The sequence below is a fragment of the Canis lupus genome, chromosome 26, assembly GCF_048164855.1.
Source record: "Canis lupus baileyi chromosome 26, mCanLup2.hap1, whole genome shotgun sequence".
Lineage (NCBI taxonomy): Eukaryota > Metazoa > Chordata > Mammalia > Carnivora > Canidae > Canis > Canis lupus.
In genome coordinates this window covers 7841262-7857550 of record NC_132863.1, presented here as the reverse complement: position 1 = coordinate 7857550, position 16289 = coordinate 7841262, and the positions used below count along the sequence as shown (strand labels likewise).

Below are 16289 nucleotides of genomic sequence, written 5' to 3'. Positions count from 1 at the left end.
ACAGGTTTTGAAATGTGGTCTTTCATTATTATTCCTTTCTAACTAGCCTATAATTATTTTTTAAATGAGTATTTGGAGAAAATGTGTAGTATCTCCTTGACAATTGCAGTTTTCTACATCCATTAAATCGAATGTGTTCATTATGCTACATAAATCCTCTAGATCCTAAGATTTTTTGTTCTTCCTGGTCTGTCAGTTTTTGAAGGCAGCATGTAAAGTCTCCACTATAATTGAAGTCTAAATGATTTCTCCTCTTATTCCTAAGAGTTGCCAATTCCGATTCCAAAGCTATAATGAACTTGGAAAGTTTTATAATTGTTGCATCTCCTAAGAGGATATTCCTTTTAACAACAGGAAGTATTGCTTTTGTCCCCCCCCCTTTTTTTTAAAGATTTATTTATTTGAGAGAGAGAGAGAGTGGGGAGGCCAGAGGGCGAGAATCTCAAGCAGACTCTCTGCTGAGATGGTAGCCCAAGGTGGGACTTGATCTCATGACCCTGAAATCATGACCTGAACTGAAACCAAGAGTGGGGTCTCAACCAATTGAGCCACCTAGGCACCTCCCTTTGTTCTTTTTAATACTTTCCGTATGGCTTCTGTTCCTCCTGATGCAATACCACCAGCCTTGTCTTTCATGAGGAGTTGTCTTGCATTTGTCTAGTACATCTTCACTCTCTTTATTTCCAAACTTCCTTTTTATAGGTGTGTCTCTTAGCAGTAGTGTGTAACTGGGTTGGCTTTGATTTATTCAGTCTGACAACCTCACCATAAGTCATTCATATCCATTATGACCACTGGCTATGTGTACCTTATTTCCCTTGTTTTAAGTCTTCTATATATTATATGTTTTCAGTTTTCCCCTTTTTCCCTTTCCATTTTTTTTTTTTTTTTTTGCTAGAATAACTAGCCTTGTTTTGTTTCTTCTGTTCTCACACATAAAAGTAAGAGCTTCAAACTGAATTCAGGAGCCACAATCCATTTTCCTCTAAATTCTGTAAATCCTATTCTGTTTTCTCCTAGAATTTAGCACATCAAAAAAGAAAGTCCAGTACCTAAGAAGTCCAGTTTGATTCTCCCTTGTTTATATGTTCGGGGATCTTTTTGTTTGGTTGATTCGTTAGTTAGTTTTTTGGGGTTTTTTGCTTATCTAAAAGATCATAGGGCTTTTTCTTTACCCTGGGAATTTAGAAATATCCCACAATATGATTTATTTTCAATTATCTTGTTTGTCATTCAGTGAGAGTTACTAATTTGAAATACAACTGTGCAGATCAAAAATATTTTCTACGTATTCTCCCCCATTTCCTCTGTTTTCTCCTTTTTAAACTGATATTATTCAAATATAAGATATTCTGGGTCTCTCTCCCATGCCTCTTACCCTTGTTTCCTTTTTCTTTCTCTCTGTTCTGTTCTCTGAGATAATTCCTTGAATTCATTAACATGGTTTTTAGCAATGTCCATTTCATTCCTAAATTTAATTTGGGACAGTAATTGTCTTGAATTTCTTAAAAGGTCCTCTTTTTCCTGTTTATTTTCTCATAGCAAATTATTCATGTCATATTGATAGAAATGTCCTTCAAATTTCACTGAGGTTATAAATTTAAAATTGTAACACTATAATTTTTTTCATCATTTCAGTGAGGCCCACACTTATATTCAGCAAACTTTTATTGATTAATGTGTTCCAAACATTGTTTTAAATGCTTTAGATATGTTAACTAATTTAACCCCAACCAACCCGTGAGGGTTAGTGATGACATGTACAGTTATTATTACCCACATTTCACAGCAAGAAGAGCAGGGTGGAGCCTGATGCCAACACAAGCCATCTAGCTCCAGAGCCCTGGAGCTCCACCACTATGCAACATGGGCATTTGGGGCTCTTGCTCAGGTGCTCTCTTTCAACTGCTGCTTTTATAGATATGTGTCCGTGGTTTTTCTCTTATCTGCCTGGCCTTTATAAATGAAAATAAAAATGTCTCCATATTGATAAGCAGTGTGTCCTGAACACTTACCTCTCTCCAAGCAAGGTAAAATGATAGCAGGGACTCTGAGGAAGTGTTTGTTTCAGGAGTGGCATAGCCCTGGGGCAAGAGTTCTGCCAACTTTTCAGGATATAGGACTTGAGGAACTCCAGAGCCCTAGGACCTGGTGTCTGTGTAATTCACTGCTCTAGCCCCTGATCACCACCAGCAGAGACATAACTGCCAGTGCAAAGCAGCAAGGCTGCCTGAACAAAAAGGAAACTCCCTTTTGGGGCCAGAGATGTGGTGTGGCAAAGGCAAGCACCAGGGGCCTGTGAGCAGGACATCCATGGAGTCTGCTACATTCCTCACATCAAAAACTCCCAACATCCCTGAACAAGAGAAGCTAGCTAATCACCTCCATAAATTATGAAGCCTAAGTCATAGGTTCTATCACAGAATCATAGGTTCTTTTTTAAAATCTAAAACTTGTTTTAAAAATTACCAATTTTTGTAAAAGAATAAATTCAAAGAACCTCCACATGACATGTTGTTGACATCCCTACCTCTGATGTAGCCTAACCATATGTACCCCCCGTCACCCTTCACCTGTACTCACCTTGATGCCATCTGTTTCCTGTCTTCCAGAAATTCTTCCAACCTGGCTTGTCATGTCTGTCCTTCTGTTTTTTTCAGCTGTTGCATATTTTATCTTAAATTTACATCCCTTTAGTTACTTCAATAGAATATTTGTAGGAAGGGAAAGAGAACCTCTGAGCTCAAATCATTGATTTGAAATGGGTCTTATTGTATTTCCAGAAGATTTGGGGTTGTTATTTAAAATTAATTGTTCTTAACCTTTTTCACCAGAAGGAGAAAGTGTGGGAAAGATTTCTTTATGGAAGAGTCACCTAAATCCTAAAAGTTTTGATGAATTGACTTCCACTATAAAAGGTGGGCAAAAAAAAAAAAAAAAGTTGGGCATCAGGCCCATTGATGACATCTCCTACTGTATGTTCAGAAAGGCTCCCTTAGGTGGCCCAAAGATGCTACATGACAGTAAAAGGTCATATTTCATTGCAGATAAGGGAGCAATGTATCTAGAGAGTGAGCTACACATAAATGATATTCAAAGTGACCTCTATGTGTTTTATACTTGTTTTTAAAGGTGTTTTAGAGGGTTAATGTTTTCATGACATATGAGTTCAGAATTACAATTGCATACACTACATTAATTACAAGCGTTGGCGTTTGAGCTGAGAATTTAGGGAACAGGTGTTGCAAAGTACATGCTGGGTGTTGTACACAACGGGGACAGTCAAGCTCAAAGTCAAAAAAGGACTATTTACATTAGAAAAGTAGGAATGTTGTGAGTGTTCCGGTGCTGTGGTTGAGTTTCTCCATCAGGGAGGACTGAGAGAAACCATAGAACATTGGAGCATCATCTGGCTATTTGGGAGTGGATTTATTGTAGTGGGGGCCACGCTCAATGCTGCTGTTGTCTGAAGCAGCACTGGCTGGCCTGCATGCTCCAGTCTGCAGCTTGGGTTAGGGTCTTTCCCATGTGTCTCTCTTTCCAGGTTGGTGGCTCCTTCAAGCCTGCCTGGAACTGCTATCACAAAAATACTACACACTTGGGTAGCTTAAACCACAGACAGTTATTTCCTGAAGCTCCAGAAGTGGGGAAGTCCAAGAGCAAGGTGCCAGGAGACTCAGAGTCTGTTGCTTCTTCATTTGTAGATGGCTATTTTCTCTCTGTGTCCTCAAAGGATAAAAGGGGAGAGAAAGCTATGGGATCTCTTTCATACGGGTGCTCATCCCAGGGGCACCTGGGTGGCTCAGTGGTTGAGCGTCTGCCCTTGCCTCAGGTGGTGATTCTGGGGTCCTGGGATCAAGTCCCACATCAGGTTCCCCAAAGGGCGTCTGCTTCTCTGTCTGCCTGTGTCTCTGCCTCTTTCTGTGTTTCTTGTGAATAAATAAATGAAATCTTAGAGGAAGAAAAAAAAAAAAAGAGTGCTAATCCCATTACTGAGCTCTCCATGCTCCTGAACTAAGCACTTCCCAAAAGCTCCACTTCCAAATAATCACCACATTGAAGCTTAGGATTTCAGCATATAAATTCAGGGAGTGGGGGAGACATAAATACTCAGTTTATAGTGTGTGGCAAAAGGCAAGAGTGGGTTATGTATTTTGGTGAGATAGTATTTGGTTCAGAGTCATCAGTGGTATATCCTCATTGTGAACGTAGCTTCTTATCAGTAAAAAGTCAAGTCATTCAATGTCTTTTGCCTTCAAGTCTACTTTGTCCAATTAATATTGCCACCCTTGCTCTCCTGTTAGTACATAAGCCTATTTTATCTTGCTAATCCTTTTATTGTTTGCCTTCCTGGGACAATTACTTTTTTAGGTAATCTTTAAAAATAGCATACAGTTGGATTTGGACTTTTGATCTCAAGAAAAGTAATTTTCTTTTAATGGGGTGCTCTAGGCATTTCTATTTATTGTCAAAAGTAATATATTTGTTCTTATGACTTCTAGACTAGTTTCTTTTTTCCTGTCTTTTATGCATCATCCTTTTATTGTTTTTTTCCTTCCTTTTGTGCTCTGAAAGCTATAATCCAGCTTTATTCTCCTCATGATTACCATAAAAATTTAAATATATATGAATACATTTTTCTCTCATTATAGAATGTCAACTATCAGGCAGTATTTTTTAAATCATACCTGACAGAGACACTAAATTTCCACATGCTGTTATTTTCTCTCCACTTGTCCCTTTTCCAATTTCAATTGATGTAAGAGAGGATTCTAGACTTCACTTCTCCCCACCACATAGTTTACATGTTATAATTTCACTTTAGAACAATGGTTTTTACCAGAGGGAAGTGAAGATGTGGGAGCCCAGAGGACACTTGGCAAGGCCTGGAGGTAGTTATAATTGCCACAGTTGGTGGGGAGATGGTTATTTCTAGTATCCAGTGGATAGAGTCCGAGGATGTTGCTCAACATTCTCAATGCACAGGACAAAGCCCACAACAAAGAATCATCCAGCGCCCAAATCCCAAAAGTGTTGAGATGGAGAAACTGCTCTAGAACTTCCATTGCTGTTACAGTTGTTTTAAGTTAATATTATTCATCATATTTACGTTGTTCTTTGTGACCATGCTTTTATATTCTTACTCTTAAATTTTTCAATTGCTATTTATGCCTTGATTGGCTATAAAATGTCTTCAAGTAATTTTTTTTCCAAGTAGATTCTAGGAAGAAGTAAGAACTGTATTTTACTAAGCTCCCAGTGTTGGAGTGGATCATTTTAGTACCCTTAGAAACTCACGGGAACATGAAGCTGTTTCCTCGTTCATTCCCCTGCCTAGGGAAGGGCTATTTTTCTGGTAGGCATGTTTCCCAAATCCTTGCATGTTTTATACCTCCATTTGTTGATTGCCTGCCTTATCTTGCCATTTTTCTATCTCTATTGTCTGTCATGCAATTATTTTCTTTATGGGTAGTAGCCCTGTGTCTAATATGTGTACTATAAATATTTAATCTGGGATGTTTAGGATATCATTGATACCTTAGTTATATTTCAGAATTTTTATGTACAGAAACTTAAATTTTCATTTTTAAAAAATTTTTTTCATGCTCTATTCCTTCAGTTTTTTTTTCTTTTCCTTTCTTCTTCTTTTTTTTTAATCGGAAAGACTTCTCTGGCCTCAGATCAAACATTTTCCTGACTGCCTTGAATTAGTTTCTTCATGTGGTAATTTTAACCCAATAGGATCTATTTTGGTGTTTCTTATAAAATACCATCAAATAGTTAAACAATTCTCACAGTATGGTTTAATACACAATTCATCCTTTCCCCTCTAATTTGAAAAAAACACCTTTACCGTGTGCTAAACACAAGGGTCAGTTTGGGGGGTTTATGTTCTGTTTCATCAACTCTCTTTTTCTGCACTAACCTCTCAGTTCTCATTATTTGGCTGTATGATATGTTTTTCATAGCTGCCAGTCTTCTTTCATCGCACAGCAGCCTTTATCAATCATCCTTTTAACTTTCCTTATCCAGCTAGTCTTTTCAGAAGAACAGTGGGGTCATTTTTACCCAGGCTCAAAAGATATCCCTTGGGACTTTTTATTGGAATTATATCACATTTCCAAATGAACGCTGGATATCCCTGACCCATCTTCCATTTCTTCTGTCTTCCATCATGTTCATACCTTCATCGTTTTCTCCAAGTCCTGGAAGAATTCCCCAAATTTACCTTCTCCTTCACTAATCCAATTTTCTACCTTATCTCTCATTTTTCCAGCATGACAGTTTTGAATTTAATAATCCTGCTTCTGCTCTTATGCAATCTTTAGTGTTATCAAAGTGCCTACCTTCTGGGGATTGTCAGCTCTACTTTCACAAATCTGGTTGGGAATTAGAAAGACATTCATTCTTTCTCCTATTCCTCATTGTACATCTATTTTGGCGGAAGACACCAGTTCTAACTCTTCAGGATGGACAACCCCGGCTTCATTAGGTCTGAGGTGTCTATTCCTCCTCAAAGGAGCAGGTGTGTGTTTACCCTCATTGGTCACACCAGCTGGCTCCTTGACAGACGGTTGCCCGCATACTTTAGGCCCCCAGAAAGAAAGAATGAAAAGCTGAGGTTTGTTCTGGTTTGATTCCGTCTGTTCCGAGACCCAGGGGAAGGCGCCAGAGCCTGAGGGATGGTCTCTCAGCCTGCTTCCTGCCCCTTCGCTGAGCAACCACGAATTAGCCCCAGCAGGATCTCCAGGGCTGGCTGGCGACAGCTACCCTCTTTACTAGGCTGTGGACCTGTGCCCGTGGCAGGGCCATCTGTGCCCACTATAGCCTGGAGACTGCACTGCTGTGGGCACCTTCTAGCCCGAGGCACTGATGGGATTAAAATGCATCTCCCAAAACCTGGCTGGCTGAGTCCTCTGCAGATCTCCCCCCAGCCCCTCCCCATTGAATCTGCAAGAAATGCCCAGCAGCTTCTGGCACATTTCCTGGTTTATTTATTTATTTATTTATTTATTTATTTATTTATTTTTAAAGTAGGAAACCAAGGTGTTTTTTTTTTTTTTTTTAAATTTTTATTTATGATAGTCACAGAGAGAGAGAGGCAGAGACACAGGCAGAGGGAGAAGCAGGCTCCATGCACCGGGAGCCTGATGTGGGATTCGATCCCGGGTCTCCAGGATCGCGCCCTGGGCCAAAGGCAGGCGCCAAACCACTGCGCCACCCAGGGATCCCCATTTCCTGGTTTATAGCCCACATGTAGCTTTCTCTTTTTACTTCTCTTTTGGTCATTTTCAAGGAGTTGGAGAGAATGAGATTTTGATTCTGTGTCCAGACCACTGTCTGGACACCTATGAAGCATAGAGTTGGTCAAGGGAAATTTGAGCTTTATTTATGTTTTGATTCTTACAATGAAAATATTTTCATTTTCCTCATTTCTCATTTCTTAATTTTCATACTTTTTATGAATAATGAATAGAAGGATTTTTCAATAATACTGTTCAGTTGACTTCATAAAACACTGAATTTGTCCTAATGTGAATTCAGGTTTTACCAAAATGACCCTGAAAAGGGAGAGTGTTGCCTTAAGGTGAAGTCCTCACAAAGCCTCTTAGAATATTAGGCACTCTCACATTTATTTTATGTGAAAAATAATTTTTTATTTGGGGGAAACACAACTTGCCTTGAACAACCTTAAACAATGCTAATTTGGGATGCTTATAGAATTGACCCAATGAGGCAAATGAATAAAAGATGCAAAGAAACTTCACATTGTGGTCACAATTGCCAGGGATACAGCATTGAGCTTCAGAGTGGGGTGTCATTGTAAACAAGCCTTTTCAAATCAGTTTTAAAAGCAAGAAGCCAGCAGTGGAGACTGTGACCTATAGGATCAACGAAAAGAGGAGAGCTGTTTGATGTTATATGAATAGGAACTTGAGACTTAGGATGGAAATTCTAGTACTGACTGGCATCACATACAGATTAAAAATAAGTGTGCTACCGCAGATCATCGCAACACGAGGGAAGACGTGAGAAGCCCTGTTTTGACAACTGTGTGATGACTCACAAAGCAGCTCCAGCAGGAGGAGGACCCGATGTCCAAAGGCACCTGGAAAGACTGGATAAAATAAGGTCACAAAGAGTGAGAGTGAAAAAGCAATGGTTTCAAATCAACACCCGACATATGTCATTTTAAAAGTGAGTAAACGAATAATTACTGCAAGGAAGCATTGGACTAGTTCATTCATTTCCCGAAAAGTCTTCAAATTTACATTGTGCATAAGGCATTTTTTGCATATTTTTCTTGGGGACAATCAAAATGGAGCATCAACTTATATTTGAGGTCACTTTTTATTTGGAAAGATTCACTATAAACACAGTCATAAAAGCTAAAATATTGCAAGCGAAAAGTGGTCCTTTCATTTCATTTTATAGCCCAATTCCATTTATGACCTGATAAAATACCAAGGTTATAAACAATATATATTTGGCTGTTTGTCATCCTCCTATTGCTTATTAGCAAGTTGCAAATTGCATCCAGTGGAATATCTTATCATCTATTTTAATTTCAATTAAGGAACTTGAAAATGATGGTCATTTAGTGTTCTATATATTTTTTGGTTCTGGAAAAAAAATATATGTATATATATGCATAGTGGTGAAGTTGTTAGTAATATACCCAAACTGAAAGATCCCTATTTACCAATAACCAGGATCCAAGAGATCAAAAATAAATAAATAAATAAATAAATAAATAAATAAATAAACCTTTCTCTTCTTAGTACAGCAGGCTTGACCATCACATTAAACCAAAATGTGTGAACCTAGAAATTTCCAGGGGTAGGGTGTAGACAAAGCAAAGAAATCACGCAGTTGTCAGATTTCTCTTCATAGGCTGTCTTGCTTTACCCGGAACTTCAGGCAACCCCAGAACTTGGACAAAATCAAAATTTTCTTGTTGGGCTTTAGTAGGGCTCCCTGCTCATGTCAAAACAGCTGTCTGATACTGAATTTTCTTTAATCCTGGAATTTCATGGCCCAATATCCACCCCACAGCCACTCACCAGTCCATGTCAGAGTTTGACTATTGTTCTTCATCAGTCATCCTGAGCAGGTTTAAATTTACCACCAGCTTTTCCAGATTGCTTTGTTGATATTAGTCAGTCTTGCTTTCTTTGTCCTTTTCTTCCCTGCTAGGCCTCCTTTTTCTCCCTGCTTCAAATCCCAACTCAGCCACTGTTCAGCTTTGTGTCTTAAATTAGTCACTTTATTCCTTTTTGACTCTTATTTTCTCACCTTTGAAATGGGTACAGTCCTCTCTCTTTCTCAAATAAATGATTAAATCTTTTAAAGCAGGAGGGGGGCCTGGATGAATCAGTCAGGCAGGCAGGCATCTGACTCTTGATTTCAACTCAGGTCATGATCTCAGGTTGGTAAGATCAAACTCCACGTCACACTCAGGGCTCACCAGGAGTCTGCTTGAGGATTCTCTCCCTCTGCCCCTCCCCCCTGCTCTTGTTTTCTCTCTCTCTCTCTTTCTCTCTGTGTCTTTCTGAAATAAATAAATAAATCTTAAAAAAAAAAAAAAAACAGGTATAATACTATATCCCTCAAAGGGTCATCATAGGGACCTAATAAGAAAAGTATGAAGCATATAACCTGTTAAATGTGCTTTCAGGACCAGGAAGTTTAGCCATACAGTAAACATAGAAAACTATCTATTTACTTTATTTATTCTTTACATTTCTAGCATTTGACATGGCATCTAAGCAGGCACTCATTAAATCTTTGTTAAATAAATGGATTTTTTAAAGTTTATTAATTCACTGCATGGGTAATTAATCAAACCGTTGCAAGTTTAGCAGTGTGCCATGTACACAAACATTTTAAAAATTATGATTGTAATTAAGGTGAACATGATGCATTTCGTTACTGTTAGGCATTTCCTTATGAGTGCCACAGTATTACCTGAGCTGGACTTTATTCTGCAAAAGAGTTCCTCTCAAAATGAAGGCAAAATTTGCATGAATAGTGTCTTGGTATGATACATGGATTTGTTAGGATGAACTCTTTTTATAGAGTTTTCTAAAACACAATTATATGGACATAAAGATGGACAATACAATCTTATCTCCCTTTAGCTAAAAAGTATTGACAATGCAATTTGTGCAAAGTTTATGTGAATTTCCTTAGGTCCACAGTTGTTTCTTGGTTTACAGATAAATTATTTACATTAAGTAGGTGATTTGTTTTCAACTTGACATTGACACTGAAAGAGTGAAGTATGCCAAAATAAATCAATTAATTAAAGCCCTTTGGTAAGTAAGCTGGCATACTGACTGGTATAAAAGGCTGAAGCTTCCCAAAGAGAACCATTTGATCCTCAAACAGATGGCTTTAGGCAGGTGATGACTTAGTGCATCTATAGGACGTTGGTTTTTGAAAATGAAATTGCTTTTCTCAAAGTTTAAATGAATATTGCATGGAAACAGTGCCCCATCCCCTGCACCCTACCACTTCTCACTAGCTCTCCACCTGTGCAAGTCCTGGTTAGACCATCGGGTTCATTAACAGAAACACTTTCAGTGGGTCCAGAAATCTTTCTTATGTCCTATATAAAGAGTTCAGAGCAATATGTGATGAGCTGCGTACAAACTGTTTCATCCTTCATATCGTTCTGAAGAAACTTCTGTCAGATCTAATTATAACCCTTCTGCTCTCTTAGAGAAAAGTCTCTCTCAAAACTATACTGATATTTGGAAAGAGCTTTACAAATCCAAATGTTATGCATTACTCATTGAGGTAGCTAATCTAGAGGAAAAATATTTCAGAGATGGTTGGCTCATACCACTAAGGCCAGTATGAGATATTAATTTTAAAAAATACTTTTACCTTGCTAGGGCAACCCTAGAAACAAAAGTGTCAACCATGTTACATTGTAAGATTATAATTCCCTCTACCATGCTGAGTTATTTCACAGATTGTACCTTATTTAATTTGGCAAATATTTTTAGAGAGCGTTCTTGTTAAGCACTGAGAATAAAAGTTGGATAAGTTTCTAACAGTGAATTTTCTGGCTAATGGAGAAAATTATCATAGAAATATTTGTTATGAGTGCTAAAAACATAGATAAAGAAATAATTAATTCTCCTTGATGACCAGAGATGAATAAAGGGAGAAATTGAAAATTGTATAGAAAGCCTTGGGAGATGAATGCAAGTGTGTCAAAGGTCCTTCTAAAGCGCAGTGTGAGTGGAGGTAATGAGCCATTAGGGAATATGACACAGCCCAGTGTGGCCAAAAGATGGTATCAGCAATGTTAGGATGAGCCTGAGACATAGCTAGGCCAGCACAGGAGCCTAATAAGAACTCTGTTAGTACAATATATATATATGCTTCTTTCCAATTGCAGCAAACTAATTATGTTATTGAGTGCCCTACCACGGACCACAAGTATTCTAGGCTTTGGGTTTTTTGTTTTGTTTTGTTTTGTTTTCATAGAGACACAGAGAGAGAGAGAGAGGCAGAGACACAGGCAGAGGGAGAAGAAGCAAGCTCCATGCAGGGAGTCCGACGTGGGATTCGATCCAGGGTCTCCAGGATCATGCCCTGGTCTGCAGGCGGCGCTAAACCGCTGCGCCACCGGGGCTGCCCTTAGGCTTTGGGGTTTAAGCAGACTCCCTCATTTCTTGGCACTCACTTTCTAATTAGGTAAGATAGATAATAACCAAAAAAGCAATAAATGACAAAGAAAATATCAAGAAATAATAAATCCTCTGCAGACTACTAAAGCAGAGCAACATGATAGAAGATAACTTGGTGGTACAATTAGGAAGGAATTATGGTATATAGTACAGTTAGGTATGATGGTCCGAGAAGGCATCTCCAGAGGTTACATTTGAGATGACACCTGGATCACACACACACACACAAACACACACACACAAAAGGGCCAAACATGCAAAGATCTGAAGGAGGAACATTCCAGGCAGAAGTGCAAAGCTCCTGAGGAAAAAAACAAATTTGGCATGTTTAAGGAATAGAAAGGCCAGGATAGCTGCAATATAGGGATTTGGGGGCATGTATCAGGTAGTTATTGCCGAATAACAAACCATCCCAAAAATTAATGAATGGCTTAAAACAACAATGATCTATTTAGCTAACTATTCTCCATATCAGTAATTTAGGCTGAGCTCACCTAGGTGACTCCCTTGTATATCTGTGGACAGCTTGGCTCATATAGGCACTTTTACTGATCTTAGCCTGGACCCCAAACATGTCAGAGGGGTTTGGTTGGGACATTTGAGTTACTCATCTCTGCTCCTTGTGGTCTCTCATCTTCCAGTAGGTTGGCTCAGGTTGGTGACTGAGTTGGGCTCCAGAGAGTACAGAGGCAATCATGCCTCTTGAGGTCTAACATCAGAACTGACATACCATCACTCTGCCACATTCTATCACAGGAAAAATAGCAAAGCATGTTGTAAGGCCAGTCCAGATTTAAGGGGAAGAGAAAGAGACTTTGTTTCTTCTTGATGAAAGGAGCCAAAAATTCACATCACAGAGGGAGTGAGTGAGGGATGCAGGGAAAAGTGAAGTATTGTGGCCAATTTTGCACAGTCTACCATAAAACTGAAGAGATTGGTGAGAGACAGGTTATGAAGGGCTTGGCAATCTCTCTTCTCCTGCTTCACCCATGACCAGAAGAAAACTAAATCAATGCAGGGAGTGCTTCTTTTCATAGGACCACAAAATTAGTGAGTACTATGGCAGCAAGGAGGAAATGAAATCTTTAATGATGGTTATTACATAATTGTTGAGCTAGAAGAGATTTTGTTGATCCAAATGCAATCTTCTCATTCTTACTGAGGTCCAGAGAGTTAACAGAAGAGTCGAAGGTCAAAAACAGGCCTCCTAATTTCCATACAGGTCTCATTCCATCTACCATGCTGTCTGCTTGATTAAAGGCACTGTGGGGCATTTGCTGCCACCTAATAGTCTGGGAAATGCAGAAGCAGATGTCCTAAAGTTTGGCAATTTCCACCAGGGCACAACCTCTAGAAGCTCATTTGCTATAGCAAGGTAGACATCAAGCGGGATATGTCTTTTATGCAGAATTTTAACATCTGATATCCCCAACCATTTAAAAGAGCTACCAATGAGTGGGGCACCTGGCTGGCTCAGTGTGTGCAGCTTGCAACTCTTGATTTTGGGGTTGTGAGTTCAAGCCCAACGTTGTAGAGATTACATTAAAAATAAAATCTTTTTTAAAATTCTAGAAAACATAAGAGAGCTACCAAGAGTAATAATATGATAATAGCTACACAGATTGAGAACTTGCCCTATTCATCTTACCTTGACCTCTGAAATGCCAAAATAAATATTCCCAACCCATGCAAACTACATTTTCTATGCAGACATAATTCTCAAAGTTGGTCTGTTCCCTCAGTGCACAGAAATTTCTCTGAGGTCATGCATTGGGTCTCATTCATCTTCATGTACCCGGATGGTCATAGGGTCCCCTAGAACAAGTAGGCCATCAGAACACATTTGTAGAGAAAATGAATGAATAAAAGAAGTCTTATCAAAAAACAGAAAGATAAAAGCGAAAAGCCATCAGAAAGATTCAATAACCAGAGTAGTTTAAGACCATAAATTTCTGGAAAAATCTACTCTGAGAAACTCCAATTATATCAAAATGTATTAATCGAGCCCCTTAACGAAAACATTCCGCCTTTAAGAAAAAAGTTTCATTTCTACTCTGCATTTTAGTAGATTTTCAAAAGATTTCCATAGAAAACACCTACTTTTTAAATCCATTCGGCACTAATAGCTAAGTTTCAGTTCCTAGAAAATCCTTTTCAGTAGAATAATTTATTTCCTGGTAATTCCTAATAATTATTACGTGAATATTTCCTAGGTGTATATTTCTTAAAGAGCTTAAACGTATTTAACTTGACTGTTATCCAACAGGAGCAACAAAGGGCCAGGTGGTGTCATCACCATTTAACAGATGTTGTAAGCTGCTGGTCTTCCAAGGTGACCCAGAAAGTAGATGACTAAATCTAAAAGTGGGTGATTTATCATTTCATTCTGGGGAAATATGAAGAAGTTCTCAGCTTTTAGGATGTACCTTGGGCCATTAAAGTACACATTGACAGTGATGGATGTGCCTTCTTTGTGTGGTTTCTAATGGATAGATCAGAGCTGGGACAAGAACACACATCTTCTGACCCCAGTAGAGTCTCTCTTCAAGAAACATAACCCCTCAGATGACCCTGCAAGGAATCTAGACTGGAATGAAATAGGAGGCTGTGAGTTTTACAAGAGCTAAAAAAAAAAAATGGCTCCAAACCTGACTTTATAGATTTAGCAATATCTCTAGAAAATAATTCTTTCTCTTTCCCTGCTGCTGTAATTGACGTATACTCCAAATGCCATTAGAACCAGCCTGCTCAAAAGATCTGTAGGATAGCATTTCTCTCTGTTCCTTGTTCAGTGTGTGCCAACATCAGCCCTCACTAAGCAGAAGGACCCAGATAGATAAATAAATGATACTCCATTCAGGTTGCATAACCTGACTGCTTTGCTCTGCAACCTCTATTATTGAGAATTATCTATCTTGGCCGCAAGCACATCACTTCATCAAAGGTTCTTTACAAAGCAGATGATGTTGAAAGGCAGTGTCTCCTTTTTCAGGTTTAGAGACTAGATTTTATGAACTTCAAAACTCAGAAGTCAGCTCTCCCATCTAGCCCACTCCTCCTGCCAGGCCCAAATTCCAAAGTCAGTGTGGGAGCGATCATAACATAACAATCTTGGAGGCAGGGAAATAAGGGACTTCTGACTTCTTGTAATTTCTCAAGAAGTAAATCCTCTCTTTCCCTTGACCATCACTCTCCTCTTTCGAGACCCATTAGTGACCCACTGGTTAAGAACCATTGGCTACTTTTCAAAATACTTCCAAACCCATGAACACACTTACTCAGGTATCAGTCCTATGAAGTCAACAGGCCAAATATTAACATTTTTAGCAAATGAGAAAGTGATGCCAGAGTGCCTAAGCAATTATCCCAAAGATAAGCAGAAAGCCCAGGCATTAACAGGACAGAAAATCATTACCTGGCCTGACCTTTGGTTGGGAAAATGTCCACTCTTCTTTGCACAGTTTCTTCTCAAGACTCTAAGAGGAGAGCCATGGCCATTACAGAGCCATGGGCTAGTGTAGAGTGTCTCCTGTAATATTTAGCTAAAGCCACCAAATCTGCCACAGAGAATTGCCTTTAAGCTAGGGAATGCAGCACATATAATTCTATAAGAATGGACCTTTAAAGCTGTTAGATTTTCATGTCCCAAACTGAAGTCTTCTTCCTCCACCTTTCAGACTTTATTTCCCCAAAGGAGAATTTGGGTCACTTACTCTAGTCAGTGTCTTCCTCTGTGAATTCAACATCAACACAAACACTGTCCACTAGAAATATAAAATGAGCTAAATAAATAAATAAATAAATAAATAAATAAATAAATAAATGTTTTTAAAAAGTGAACCATGTAGATAATCTTCAATTTTCTGGCAGACCCATTTTAAAAAGTTAGACAAGACATTGAAAATGGAAAGTTAATAATAGATTCCACTTAATCCAGTATACCAAACAAAATATTACCATTTTGAAGTGTAATCCATATCCTGAAATGTGTTCATGAGATATTCACATTCTTATTTTCATCTTTAGTCTTCAAAGTCCAGTGTATATTTCACACTCATGGCATGTTTCAGTTTGGACTGGCCACATTTTAAGTGCCCCAAAGCCATCTACCATGTGGCCAGTGACTGAAGAACAGCTCTAAGAGCACTCATGAGCTTCTCCTCAGGCTTTATAAAACTATCTGCTGACCTCCATCAGCAGAGAGGACCCCAAAAGCACCTCCCATTGCTGTTTCTAAGGAGGCTACTGGCAACCCTAAAGCCCAGCAAGGAATGACTGGAATTAGATCATCATGGTGGTAATAGAGAGGGGCCAACAAGCCAAGCAAGCAGGAGCCACTGTGTCCCTCCTCCATGCCAACCTCATCCCCAGCCTGTCTGCATCTTGGAGAGGGGAGAGGCCTCCATACTTGCTTTCTGGGTCACTCTGGGGGGATTCATCTAACAAACCGATCATAATTTATGAGGTTTCTCTCTGCATGTCAACTATTGCTAATGGCAGGCTGACATTAAAATTGATGCTGACAGACTGAGATAAAAGGGTGGCTGTTTATTCCCTCAGCCCTTTGAGAAATCCAGGCCCAAA

At 39.0% G+C, this 16289-nt stretch overlaps 1 protein-coding gene and 1 long non-coding RNA gene across 2 annotated transcripts in view; one reads left to right on the top strand and one right to left on the bottom strand.

Annotated features, from left to right (window-relative positions):
• The window catches only part of PCSK2 (proprotein convertase subtilisin/kexin type 2), a 255897-nt gene that overhangs the window by 71201 nt on the left and 168407 nt on the right, over window positions 1-16289 (top strand). The gene's annotated exons all lie outside the window — the stretch shown is intronic.
• Window positions 7257-16289, bottom strand: part of LOC140617836 (uncharacterized) — a 31224-nt gene continuing 22191 nt past the window's right edge. The window contains exons 3-4 of the long non-coding RNA XR_012017979.1: window positions 7981-8119; window positions 7257-7883 (exon numbers count right to left, since the gene is read on the bottom strand). This is a non-coding gene — a long non-coding RNA (uncharacterized lncRNA). The remainder of the gene's footprint in view (window positions 7884-7980; window positions 8120-16289) is intronic.